This window comes from Dufourea novaeangliae, unplaced genomic scaffold, assembly GCF_001272555.1.
Source record: "Dufourea novaeangliae isolate 0120121106 unplaced genomic scaffold, ASM127255v1 scaffold89, whole genome shotgun sequence".
Lineage (NCBI taxonomy): Eukaryota > Metazoa > Arthropoda > Insecta > Hymenoptera > Halictidae > Dufourea > Dufourea novaeangliae.
Window position 1 is genome coordinate 46,015 of NW_015373988.1, and position 12,503 is coordinate 58,517.

The 12,503-nt window shown below is 42.7% G+C and overlaps 1 protein-coding gene across 1 annotated transcript in view; it reads right to left on the bottom strand.

Annotated features, from left to right (window-relative positions):
- The window catches only part of LOC107187511 (protein abrupt), a 53,419-nt gene that overhangs the window by 20,559 nt on the left and 20,357 nt on the right, over positions 1 to 12,503 (bottom strand). The gene's annotated exons all lie outside the window — the stretch shown is intronic.

Genomic DNA, 12,503 nt, shown 5'->3' on the forward strand with positions numbered 1-12,503 from the left:
TGCCTTCTCAAAGTGGTGGGTCGATATGTGCTCGATTGTTGTAATTACTTACAGGAAATCATCGATGAGTGTTCGAAGGCTTCTCGAGCACTGAACATTAAATATTTGCTAAAACTCGTTACAAAAGTCAATGTTACACCTGGGGACCTCTCCTAGTCAGTGCCGAGGAGCCTTCGAACATTCATCGATAATTTACTATACTTCATATTTCACGAGTGTGTGATACCACGAATGTATACCATAATTTTTTTCAAGCTCAATTCGATTAATCGATATCAGTTTCATCGTTCAGAGTCCTCTCTTGCTACAGGAGCCTCGCGTTATCGCGTCGATTAGTTATCCCGGAATGATTCACAGAAAATAGAGGGGATTCACTGTCTGGCGATCTATGCAGAAAGTAGGAGGAATCGAGCATCTGCAACCTGCCAAATATAGCGTGGTGCGTATCTTCACAGGTATCCGAGCCAAATATACATCCTAGACGTGGTCTCCAGAGGCCAACGACCGAGTCACGTGTAGATGTGTGGGCGTTTTGCGTACAGTGGCCGCCGTCGCGGCTTATGCTACCGATTATGCCAGAGAGCGGCTGGCTCACAGCCCCCCAGCCGGGACCCGGAAACGTGCGTGGCATTCTCGTGTATCCTTTATGTAGCTCCGGCGCAACAAGAATAATACGCGGATGTATACCACGGTTATGTGATTCCCGAAAAAAAAGAAAGAAAAAATGATAAATCTGTCCCCAAACAGAAACTACAAAATGATGTAATTTCTCTGGAACCTTGTACGTAATTTTCCACCTCGACGAATTTGCTTCACACTTTCTCAATACGAGTATATAGGCACACACCATTGGCTTCTAATAATATCCACATCTCTAGATCCAATAACATCCACTTTTCCCCATGTGGGCGGCTATTATATTGCAGTCTTATTTTCTTCCATCAGTTGCATCGTTATCGTCGTTCACAGGTGTAAAAATAGTATTTTTATCCGTCAATCGAATCCCGCACGATATACAATAGATATAATACGCAGCACATTTTTTGTTTTTTAAAAGAAACAAAAGTGCAAAAAACGAATTGTCGAGAGATTAATTATTATGTAACTCGCGACGATGTTTTGCCGCACGACGTCATCCAAGTCATTGGACGGGACTCTCAACCGAAGGATTCAGCTCAATGAACCGGTAAACAGATAATACGCACAGAACTGTTTCTCATTGTTTATATACTGCCATTTTACGCTATCGTCGCCGGTGGGCGACTTTATCGCCGGGGCATTTTATTATAAATGTTTCTAATCGCTCTTATTAATAGCACGTATAAATCGGGCGATAATGGTATATCTTGTTAATAAATAACGGCGTTATGCCGTTCGATAACGCATTAAGAGAAAATAATTTACGATACACGCGTCGGCGGCACACTTGCAAACACGCGCGCGCTCGCTTGTCCGCTCGCTCGGTTACGCAACGGGACAATGCACTCTTCGCGGGGCAATCTCTATTCACGGTCCAAGGCCAGCTGCCTAAAGGTGTTTTATGGGCTAGAGGTTTTCAGTTTCCTACGATGGTCATCGTTTCCTCCTCTATCCAACGATTCTATTACCCCGGGCACGTCTAACGTACTGTACATAGAACCCGGAAGCGGCTCGTATTTACATCCTTATACCATTCTCTGATCCATTAACTATCCAAACAGTAGAAGCAACGTTCGAAAAAATTCATAATATTCTTCTGTGTGCACGAATTGCAGCGTAAGGGGAACCGTCATAGTTCCAATTAACCCTAGTGTCACGTATACGTCACATCTAGAAAATCATATTTCGAGGGGTTTTTTCGAGAAATCCAGACGAGTTATACTGGGTCATTTTTGAGTTAAATAATCGCGAGAAATTATCTTTTTCTTTCACCCGTAAGATCTGGTAAGGCATTAAAGGGTTAAACGCTAATCAAGCGCATACTTCGTTGCAAAGACTCGGGCTTCGAGCAAAAAAACGAATTTACGAGGGTCTGAAGCATTTCTCCCTATGCGTTTATTGTCCCGGCGCGGACCCGAGTTCGGGACAATAATCGAGAGGAGTCTGTAGAAATATTCAGAACGTTCCTTTCGTCCGACCACTCCAGAACCGCCCCTGGTGCTTTAGCCGATGTACCCTCACGAGTAAACTCATCAACTTAACATTCGATTTAACATTTATTTCTGTACTTTTTCCCTTAGCGGAAGCTGAGTTTGCTCGCGAGGCTGCGTATAAAGACCATCACTACCGAACGTTCAATTTCGGAACGCCAATCGTCCCATGGTTACCGTGAAAAAGAAACACATTCTTTCCCGTCGATTGCGTGTCGGTTAACGACGCCAAGGTGTATACACACTACGAGAGGCTTCGCGAACGAGATAAGGAGGCTAATTCGATCGCGAAACCGAATTGTACATAGTTGTTGCGTGGCGACGAAAAACAGCCTAGGGGGACCAACGTGAAATCGGCGGTCAATGGCCGGATGAAGGTCGCCCCGATGCAGAGCTCCTAGCGAGCTAATTCCCCGTTGGTGCCGAAATTCTGCCGAATCCGACAGAGATATTCTCTCGGTACGTGGCCAACTCGCGCACGCACGCCTCGAGATGATGAACACACACACACACATGCATAGACAGTGGTGTGTGCCTGCTGGAGAGCAAGGCCAGCACAGCCGAACCAGAGGAGCCGGCCAATCGTCAACGGCGGCTTCCTTTGGTTCCGGCCAATGGCTGCGTGGGACCAAGGTCGACAGCGTCTAGCTCGCACATGCCGCTGCACGATGACGATTGGCGCCGAGGGGCAGGGGGAGGGAGGTGGAGTGGGGGGAGGCGAGAAGAACGGGAGAACGGAACAACCGAATCGGACGCGCGAAAATCGACACGTGGACCACTGGTGGGGGGATGGCCGTGAGCTTTGAGACTACATACATACATACATTTATGTATTCAAGAAATCGACATGCGCGCGACCACGTGTACGACGTGCAACCGCACGTGTCTCACTCTCTCTGCACGCGGATGATGACTCCGCGTTTGAAGATCTAGCCTGTCCGGCCAATTCGATTGACATGTTACTGGCGGTGCCCTATCGGATAACAGAGATCTTTTGGCTTGAACGCGAAAAGCAATACCGAGAATAAGATTATTTAACACTAGAACTACCAAGCAAGTCTAAATGACTTGTCAATACACTCTTACAACGACGATTAAAATGTCGTGACAATACATTTTCTGAGATCTTTTGCACCTTTTATTACGATATGAAAGTAAAGAAATTAGTCAATTACTAAATTTCAAAATTAGTTGGTCAATTTTAAAATTAGTTTAATAGCGATTGGTAAGGTGGTGAGAATGTTGAAATTAAAAATTTTCGATTCTTGGAAGAAGAAATATCGGACCAATATCGTATTCTTTGTTTGTTTGATTCCAGTTTCCGTGAATTTATATTTGTATGTGCCTCTACAGTCTATTGATCGGTTGACAGGTTATACGTATAAGCAACTAATATAGAATTCATTTTCACCCATGGCGAATCAATTGTAGCTGTTACAATTGTTGTCTGAGCTTCTTAAAACGTGGACTCGCATAAACGTCCCCAGATCTGATAATGACATCACGGTGAACCGTTGACACTAAAAACCGAGAAATACAGACATTCCACGATTTCCGAAGCGAAATGAAGTTCACTTCTATCTAAAACTGATATCACATGCACGAATACGATGTTTACAACAACCACGAAAAAAGACGAAGATATCGAACGGAAATCTTCGCCACTCGGGCGTGAGAGATATCATGCCTCTGGTTCCGAATTATGATATTTCTACGTGATTGCGCGTCTCTGTTCCAACAAAGAGACCCCGCGAATGCACGCGCGCGAGCGAGCCCTGTTGTGTAATTGTGTCACTGACCCACTTCGAGGGCGTCGATGATTAACTCTCTCGATTCGTGGAGAATTTATCAGCCCGTGGGGGCACCTGCATTTGAACCATGAATTCCAACCTTAAACCCCCCCGCCCGTTTCTACTTGGGCCAATGATTATTTCCGCGAAACAATCGACGCATAATGTTATCGATCGTACCACCAACTGATGTATGTATATATGTGTGTGTGTGTGTGTCACATGGTGCGTAACACTTTAATAATCTGATAACAGCAGCAGTGCTATGAAACACCGAGGCTTTCGCAACTCTGCGTTTGTCTTGTAATACTAACGAATGCCCGGTCCTTGAAATCATAGTTCCATACACTCACGCTCGACACACAGTGTTTTGCGATACATGGACGGTCTCGGTTCCTCGACTGATATTTGAAGCGATCGTGTTTTCGACCGTAATCCAATCGCATCGAGATCCATGCTTTTTTTCTTCCTTTCTTAAACGATTCTACTCCAGAAACGTCTCTTACATTCTGGAGGCATTTTTTGCAGCTGGGTGAATTCTATGAAATTCTGTTCAGTGAAAACAGCCTCGTCGTGGACATCGATTTCTGAGGTTTCAGCCGGAAATCGTTAGGAATCAATATGCCCGCCTGGATGAATCGTTCTATCTGTTATAACTGGGATTCTATTTTTATGATTTTTAAACGACGAACCTTTTTTTAAAGGACATTGAAAATAATGCATTTTTATGCAATATGGATGATTATACACTCAGTTACCGTTTTTTGTGTATTTTGCGGGTCTGACCATGTTGATACGTAGATCTGGGGTCCAGATATATAAATGTTATTGAAAGAACGAGCGCTTACGAACAAAACTAACAATCAAATTTATTCCTTCCGGGTCGAGAGAAGATACAAAGGTGAACAGAGGTCGTCGGCAAGAACATATCGCCGCAAAATCGCTTCACGTTGTTCCGGTCAAACATCTAACGTGCGTAGACCAGCATCGCTAAAAAATACTGGTAACGCGGTGGGACGAGCGTGTAATTGTAAGGTTACTACGGTACTTTTATGCCGCTAGGGGGGGGGAAGGGGTTCCATAATATTCCACGAATTCTCCGGGGTTCTAAGATGCCGCGTAATGTGCTCGCGAACTTGGCGAACGTTTCTGGTTATATGGACGTCACGTTTCTAACAAAAAACGGCAGCTGGTTAGAGACCACGTAACTGGCTGGAAGAGTCTTCCTGACGAGAGAATAGACTATCCAAACCCAAGAAATGTGTGACTGAGGTCCTCGAATCACGAGTCGAACAAAACAAAAAAGAAAGAGATTCGTGAATGGATCCTGGGCGTCATCGTTCGAATGCGAATATCGGAGCGCGAACACGGGATAGTGTCAATGGCCGACATCCTGTTGCATCACAGCTAACCTTGACTCTAAGGAGGTATACATATACATACTTTGCCCGACTGTGCTCACGAGTTTGCGAGTCAAGTACATTCACTCCCCGTTTCTCGGTTATCCCCCTTATATCGGTCGCGTATCGAGCCTCCAACGCTATCCTTTGTACTAGAGTAGCCGAAATTTCTATAAAGTCTTATAATTACTCCATACCAATACACAATTTGTGTTTGGTACCATTTGGGGATTAATTAAAGAAAATTTACAAATCTGTCGAACCTATATGACTTAAGAAGATTAAGGAAACTTCCATTAAAAATAGAAATTCGATCTTTTTGAAAATCATCGTGAGATAACCAATAATGCAGGTGTTAATAACGCAGGTTTTCTTTTACGTCACGAATATCTTGCGTAATAAATACAAAGTATGCAAAGCTTGAGAAAAAGAACATTTTGCATGGCAATGAAATTTTATTTTCGTATAGACTGTTGTGTCGAGGCTGTAAATAATTGGGAATCAATGGAATGTTCTTCCTGATTTGCATAAAAAAATTGCAAGTTTTCGAGAATTTAACGGTCAGAACCTGTCTCGCTGAATGTTTACACCTCTCTCCCTCAGCATTTTTTCCGGATATTACACGAGCTCCAGAACCGGGAACTCGGACACAGACTCCTTTATGTTCACGAATAAAAATAGAAATGCTGAGAGCAACGCTCCGGCCGGAGGATTCTCCTATGTATACATATTTCGAATCGAAATTCAAATAGCGGAAGTGTATCTGTGCTCGAGCATGGCCTTATCGACAGATAACGCACATTATATTTTATTTATGCACACGATTGAGCAGCGTGTGTCGCTCGTGATCAATGAACGAAATCGTTAGGATCTATTGTATCGTGGACGTACGAATCGTTGAATTTTTGTCATTATATTAGAATTTATTTCAATTTCACAGCAAATACATTTACTCTGCTTTTGTCGAGTGTACACGTAATAGCTTAAAATATAGTTAAGCATTCGAGTGGACGTTTTCAAAATGAAATAAAACCCTTAAAGAGTTAACTTTAATGTATCCTCTCACCACAGAAAATGTTGACACACGAGGCGTGGCGCATGCAACACGTGTTTCACCCAGCTAGGTTGCGTTCGCGTTGCAACACACAACGCACTGTACCGGCAACATGACCCAATTTTCGAGGTTATGCTCCGACCCTTTTAGTTCACCTACATAACAGTGCCATGCCCACTCTCGGAACTATGCGTCCGTCCATACGTTATGGCGTTGCATCGAACACAGTGACCCAGTAAAAACCGACTGATCTCGAAAGATAGCGGTCGTAATCCACGACCTCCTATCGTTTTTTATTGTTGTCGTGAATCGTGTGAACGAAATATAAACCGTGAATACAGAATTTCTTTCAATTAACCCGTGTAGACAACCGAGTACCCAGATACCCATTTCTAATTTCCTTTCACAATTGTTTATGTTCTTAAACAGCACTTGATACATTATAGGATCTACCTGGTCTCAAACTTCTATTACTACGAATTTTCTATAATTCATTCTAATACAAATATTACGATACAACAAAAGCAAAGATATGAAATGAATATTATGAACGAAGTACCATAGGTAAAAAGAAGAAATTTCGCATTTATTGTACTTTTTCTTTCTAGATTCTAGAGTGAGGAGGAGAGCTAATATCGATTCTAATAAGACGTTATACGTTTCAGAAGACAGACGACTGCAATTATTTGGGTCATACTGAAATGAATATACATTTTCGTCGTGTCCGGAATAGTTCCGCTCGAATACCAGCAAACGGTACACGAATGTTTCGGGTCTAACGTTCCACGTGTCGCTTGCACACTCCGTTTAATCTCGTGTAACGTCACTGACAGACACACGCGCACACCAATACGTTTTCTCGTGCGCCGATAACACTCGTAAGTATACGACTCTTTCAAAATTGGACCAAGTGACTTGAGTTTCTTTGTGAAGTTAGAAGAATCAGTTTATTAAATGATATGTTAAAAAAATTTTGAAAAATTTGCGACTTTTCAGAATGTCGAAGAAAATAATAAATGTCGTTTTTTACAACTTTTTTGTCTGAGACTATAGTACACCATAACTGTACTCAACTTACTTATGCATCGAGATGCATATGGAGGGACGAGCTCTTTCTTGGCCGACCGTAAATATTTAAATTCGGTGACGTTCATTCCGGTCAATATGAAATTCCTCCACGACCAACGAGTACACGGCCTGTACAAGAGCTCCCACGTGTGTGCACGCGCACTGTGTGCCGGTGCGTCGTGTAAAGAAGACTGTTAGATCTAACTGTAACTCGGGCCTACTTTCAGCTGCCTTTGGGCTTTCGAATGATTAAACACATCCGCACGCGTACACGGACAGACACACTGGCCGGTCGTAAGAATGTTGAAAAGATGAATATCGTTTCATTAGGAGTACGAATAAAAGTGGTAATCCACCGGTTTCTTAACGAGTCGATGTGGCTGCAGAGAATAGCTTCCGAGTAATATGTCCGATCGTTCGGAAAGTTTGTAGCATTTCGAGCAACAGTGCCCTCATTATTTTTTTCGCTGGAATATTCAGCGATAAGAAGAAAATTTTGAAAACAATATTTATTTTGAAACAAAATCCATCTGGAGGAAGGTCAAAGATATTCTTTAGCTAAAACAATCGAAGTTTAATACAATTGGTACAATGAAATTAATCGAAAAACGAAAAGAATTTATAGAAAAAATAGTAAATAAATAGTAAATAATAATTCCGAACAACCTAGTATTTTAGTGCTAAATTATAAATTTAGAATTACTTCAGAACTTCCTACATTATTATTACACTATATCTACCAGAATGTATATTAAACCGTATAATATAGTAATATACATAAGATATAGTAATATTTAGCATAATATAGTATAACATAGAATGTATAGTAAATTAACAGCCAACATAAATTCTGCCGAAAGGACCATAATACATTTCACAGTTCCTAAAATAAGAAACCTGCAATCAGTCAGTTTGACGGGTTCGGTAATCCCTAGTGTTAATGGATATTTTATTAAAGAGTCAAGATACGGAACCCATTAACAGGACAAACAAGTTTCTGTGCACAACCAGATTCTCACAGGATCGATCTACAAAAATGGTGATGTCACAAAAGCATCTCTGGACCGCAGAGCCAGACTGTATTAAGTATACTTTCTTTGAGAAATAATATTTTACATGTTTTCCGTATCACATTTTCCACTGCTTTCGATGATAAAAATTATTTCGTCCTAAGTCCTTTAGTTTGTAATATAATACTGTAAAAATGATATTAATTCCATATTTTGTTTCAAACCAAACAACGTATAGTCCATAGGGGACTTAATGCAATGACCATCATTTCTACGCATTTTGTCTTAAATCCATTCAATAACTCGAAGGTAGTGATCCCCGTCGAATTCTTACCAAAGGGTTCCAAAGTTACAAGGTTTTTACGCCTTTGACTTACTCTCCTCTAAAATTTAGTAACTATCATTTAATATACTCTGGGCTCTAGATCTATAGTCGATTCATTCTTAAAAAGGGAACATCGTATGTCATTCATGATAACTTCGCCGCTCGTAAAGAAGATCCGAAAAGACATTCGTAACCGAACTAGGACGAGTCCTTTGCAAAAGTAGGGATCAGCCACGAAACTTTCTATCGTTAGACGAACGTAAGCGCGCGCACGCGTTGCTCAACCACGATTCCCTCCTCCGCCCTCCATCCTCCTCCTCCTCCCTTTCCAACGAAACCTCCCCGTCGTCCTTGAACCCTTCCTACAACCCGACCTTCCTTTCAGATTCTCACCCTCCACCCGTTCTGTCGCAAAAGAAAGGAGCCACTCACTCGAGGCGACAAACCGTAGCTACACCATTTTTCGTCGACTTTCGCCCTCAGACACGCGGCCTTCGCTGGTAGGTATTCCAGGAGATGGGAACTTTTCCTTTCCCTTCGACAAAGAACAAAAAAGAAACGAAGCCGAGGCGGTTTTCGTGAAATCGGGACACGCGCGTGTAACGTACCCGTGGCCCAGGTGAAAGCGTTAGGAGGATCGAAGATGGACGAGATTTGGTGGGACAGAGGGCAGGGGGACGAGCCGTTGCACGCGCGAACCGAAAATTCGTATCACGTCGTAGGAACCGCGAATAGTATCGTTTCGGAAGTGTCCTCTCCTCGGGGGCTAGCAAAGATAATCGCGAATCGCTTGGCGAACTTTAACTCTCCAACTAGTCGAAGTGTCTAAAAACGGTGCCCCGAGTATGAATTGCACATTCTTGTTTATTCAGCGCGGCTGATAATGTAACGAGTATCTAGGCCCACGTGTTGGTGTACAGTGCCCCCTCCTGTTATCAGCGCCGCCTGATAAATCGTGCCGAAATTTTATTGACGCCGTAACCGTGGCTTCCCGACAACGTTGCTCGATCGCGCGCGGCTCGTTGCTGCAGGCGTGTGTAAATTTTGACACGGCGCATGCGAACAAGAATAAGGGGCCTTGGTGTAATTTTTTGGGATGCGTTTGATACGGATGACGAAGCACGGAACGATAAATTTCGGCGCGACTCGTGGGAACGACTGGGTCTAAAAATGGAACCTAGAAATTATTAGCTCTGCATATCGATAAATAATCCACCGTATTTTGTTATGCTTAATATTTATTTCGTAGGAAATCAGTGTTTGCTTTCCCCGATAACGTTCGCTATTGTCAAAAAAAAGGAAGGAGATTGGAAATATTTTGACTCTGAATCATGTTTATAGATTATCGAAAAAAATAGTTGATTACGTATACTTATAGGTACATCTATTATTGATAGACGGCGGATCTTTATGAAAATTCAGATTTTTATAGATAAATTTACGGAACTGAAAGTATGTCAGGGATTTGTTTCTTTTATTAAAGGTTGTTTTTGGGTCTAAGGTAGAGTAAACTTCATACTAATCTTCGGAAAACTTTTTACTGTATTGTTTTTCGCGCACTGATATTTACGAAAAATGCATAACATTCGCAGTTTAGTTATCAAGACGAAAAGTTTTGGATATATTCGCTTTCAATGTATAAATGTGTATGTGCACGAATACACGATCAATCGAATAAAGGTGGGAATGAAATTCTTGCACAGACTATTTAATGTTTATTACCTACGGATACTTATGCAAAGTCCTACTTTTAAAGACTGTCTTACAAGAACCAGTGCCAGAAGAAAGCCTTATTTCAATAATTAAGATATTCATGAAACTAAAAATAAAAACTTCATTCATTTTTGGTAATTTCGTTGTGTCTCATTCAGTTGTGCGTTATACATGCATCGAATCAAATTAATAACTTCCATTCTCTCGTAGTCCCCTTTTTATATTCGATTCAGCGCCCAATAACAAGAAACAGTGAATTCACGCTGGAAAATCACACCACTGACTAAATTCTACCGAAATCACCGTACATTACTACGTCAACGAAATTTTTAACGATGCATCCAATCGGCTTTACCATTCGAAACACCGACACCCAAGAAACATACCCTGAATGCATAATCGACACGGCGGAGAACGCAGCGGAATCACGCTCGTTCCGGCTAATTAAACTCCGTTCGATTGTTCACGGTTCAATGTCACGAACTCCTCGCACATTATTCAGCACGGACGAAAAAAAGAAAACACATCGAGTCACAAAGACGCACATGCATCCTCACCGTGACCCCTTTGTCGATGCAGCCCCAACCCGATTAACCCTTTCATTCCCACATTATTTAAAAACTTACCAGAGAAATATTTCATTGTATATTTCTGTATACTACATAACACATAAATGATTCGCAAGAACATTTTAACATTTCAAAACCGTCTAATGCAATTTTTCATTCGTTGCCATTTGACAGTTTTTTTACTTTCATTACAGATATATGTATAATAATTCCCATTATACTGTTATTATACACAATAAAACCGAATTTTTCTTATCTTCGATCAACAGACCTTCTTGAAACATTTGTAAAAAATTAGAATTTTGTAAGTGTCTATTGTATTCGTAACAATGCTCAGCACTTGAATTCCATATTAAACGAAAGGGACAAAGGACCAATAACGTCCTATTTTACCGATAAGCTTTTAAATGCACACACGTGCCGCACTATCTATTCAAGACTTGAAGATACTATTACACACTCACAGATATGGAAATATACACGTTACTAATATTTCATTTCGTAGTTTCGAATACGTAGCCATATGACACCAGTGGGAACGAAACTGTTAAAGAACATATCTACTCCAATGAGATTCCAACCGAGAGAGAGAGAAACAGTCAACCATACCCGTTGCACCGGAGCACATGCGCACGGATAATACATTATGAATGAACGATGCAGCATCGTGTCCACACGTGCAGTATTTTTAGCCCGGAAACGGGTCACAGTTACGCGTCCCCGCATAAACGGTTACACACCTCGACGCCCGCGATAAACGTAAAAATCGCCTTCATCGTTCCGCACCGTAAATAAACCACCGCTCGCGAGGGCCAATCGATCGTACTAAAAAACTTCACACTTTTAAACACCCAAAACTCAGACACCACTGTTTCGATCTACAAACGACACCCAAGAGGATGCACAGAGATGCACCGAGCGCGTTGCACCGCGGTTCGCCGCGAACTGCGGTTTCTCGCACCAGCGAGGAAGATTGTTGCATTCGAACGGGGGGGAAATCGCGCGCGTCGCACCAGTTCTCTCGCCTATATATTCCGCGTACAGACGATGCACACAGACGGACACGCGCGCGCACGATGTGCAAAACTCAAGAGAGAAAGAGAGAGAGATTCGCATGCACGCGAACTGACTCTGCGCCGGAGCGTAGCCAATCTCTCTGGCCCCGCGTGATTGGGCGAAACGGGGGTAGGGGGCGGGCCAATCCACTGGCTCTGCTGCAGTTCGCCTGCAGCACCACGTGCTGTACGTGCACCGCCGTTTGCAAATCGTCGGCGTGCAACTGCACTCACCGCCTCCCTCCCTCCCTCCCAACCGCCCGCCCACCCGCTCGCCACCGCTCAGGTGAGCGCAGAGTAAGGAGTGATGGCGATGCTTTGGTCAGACATGGAGGACACGCGCGCGCCGTTTCCCAACGGCGACTTCGATGCTTACCGCGGGAAATTCGC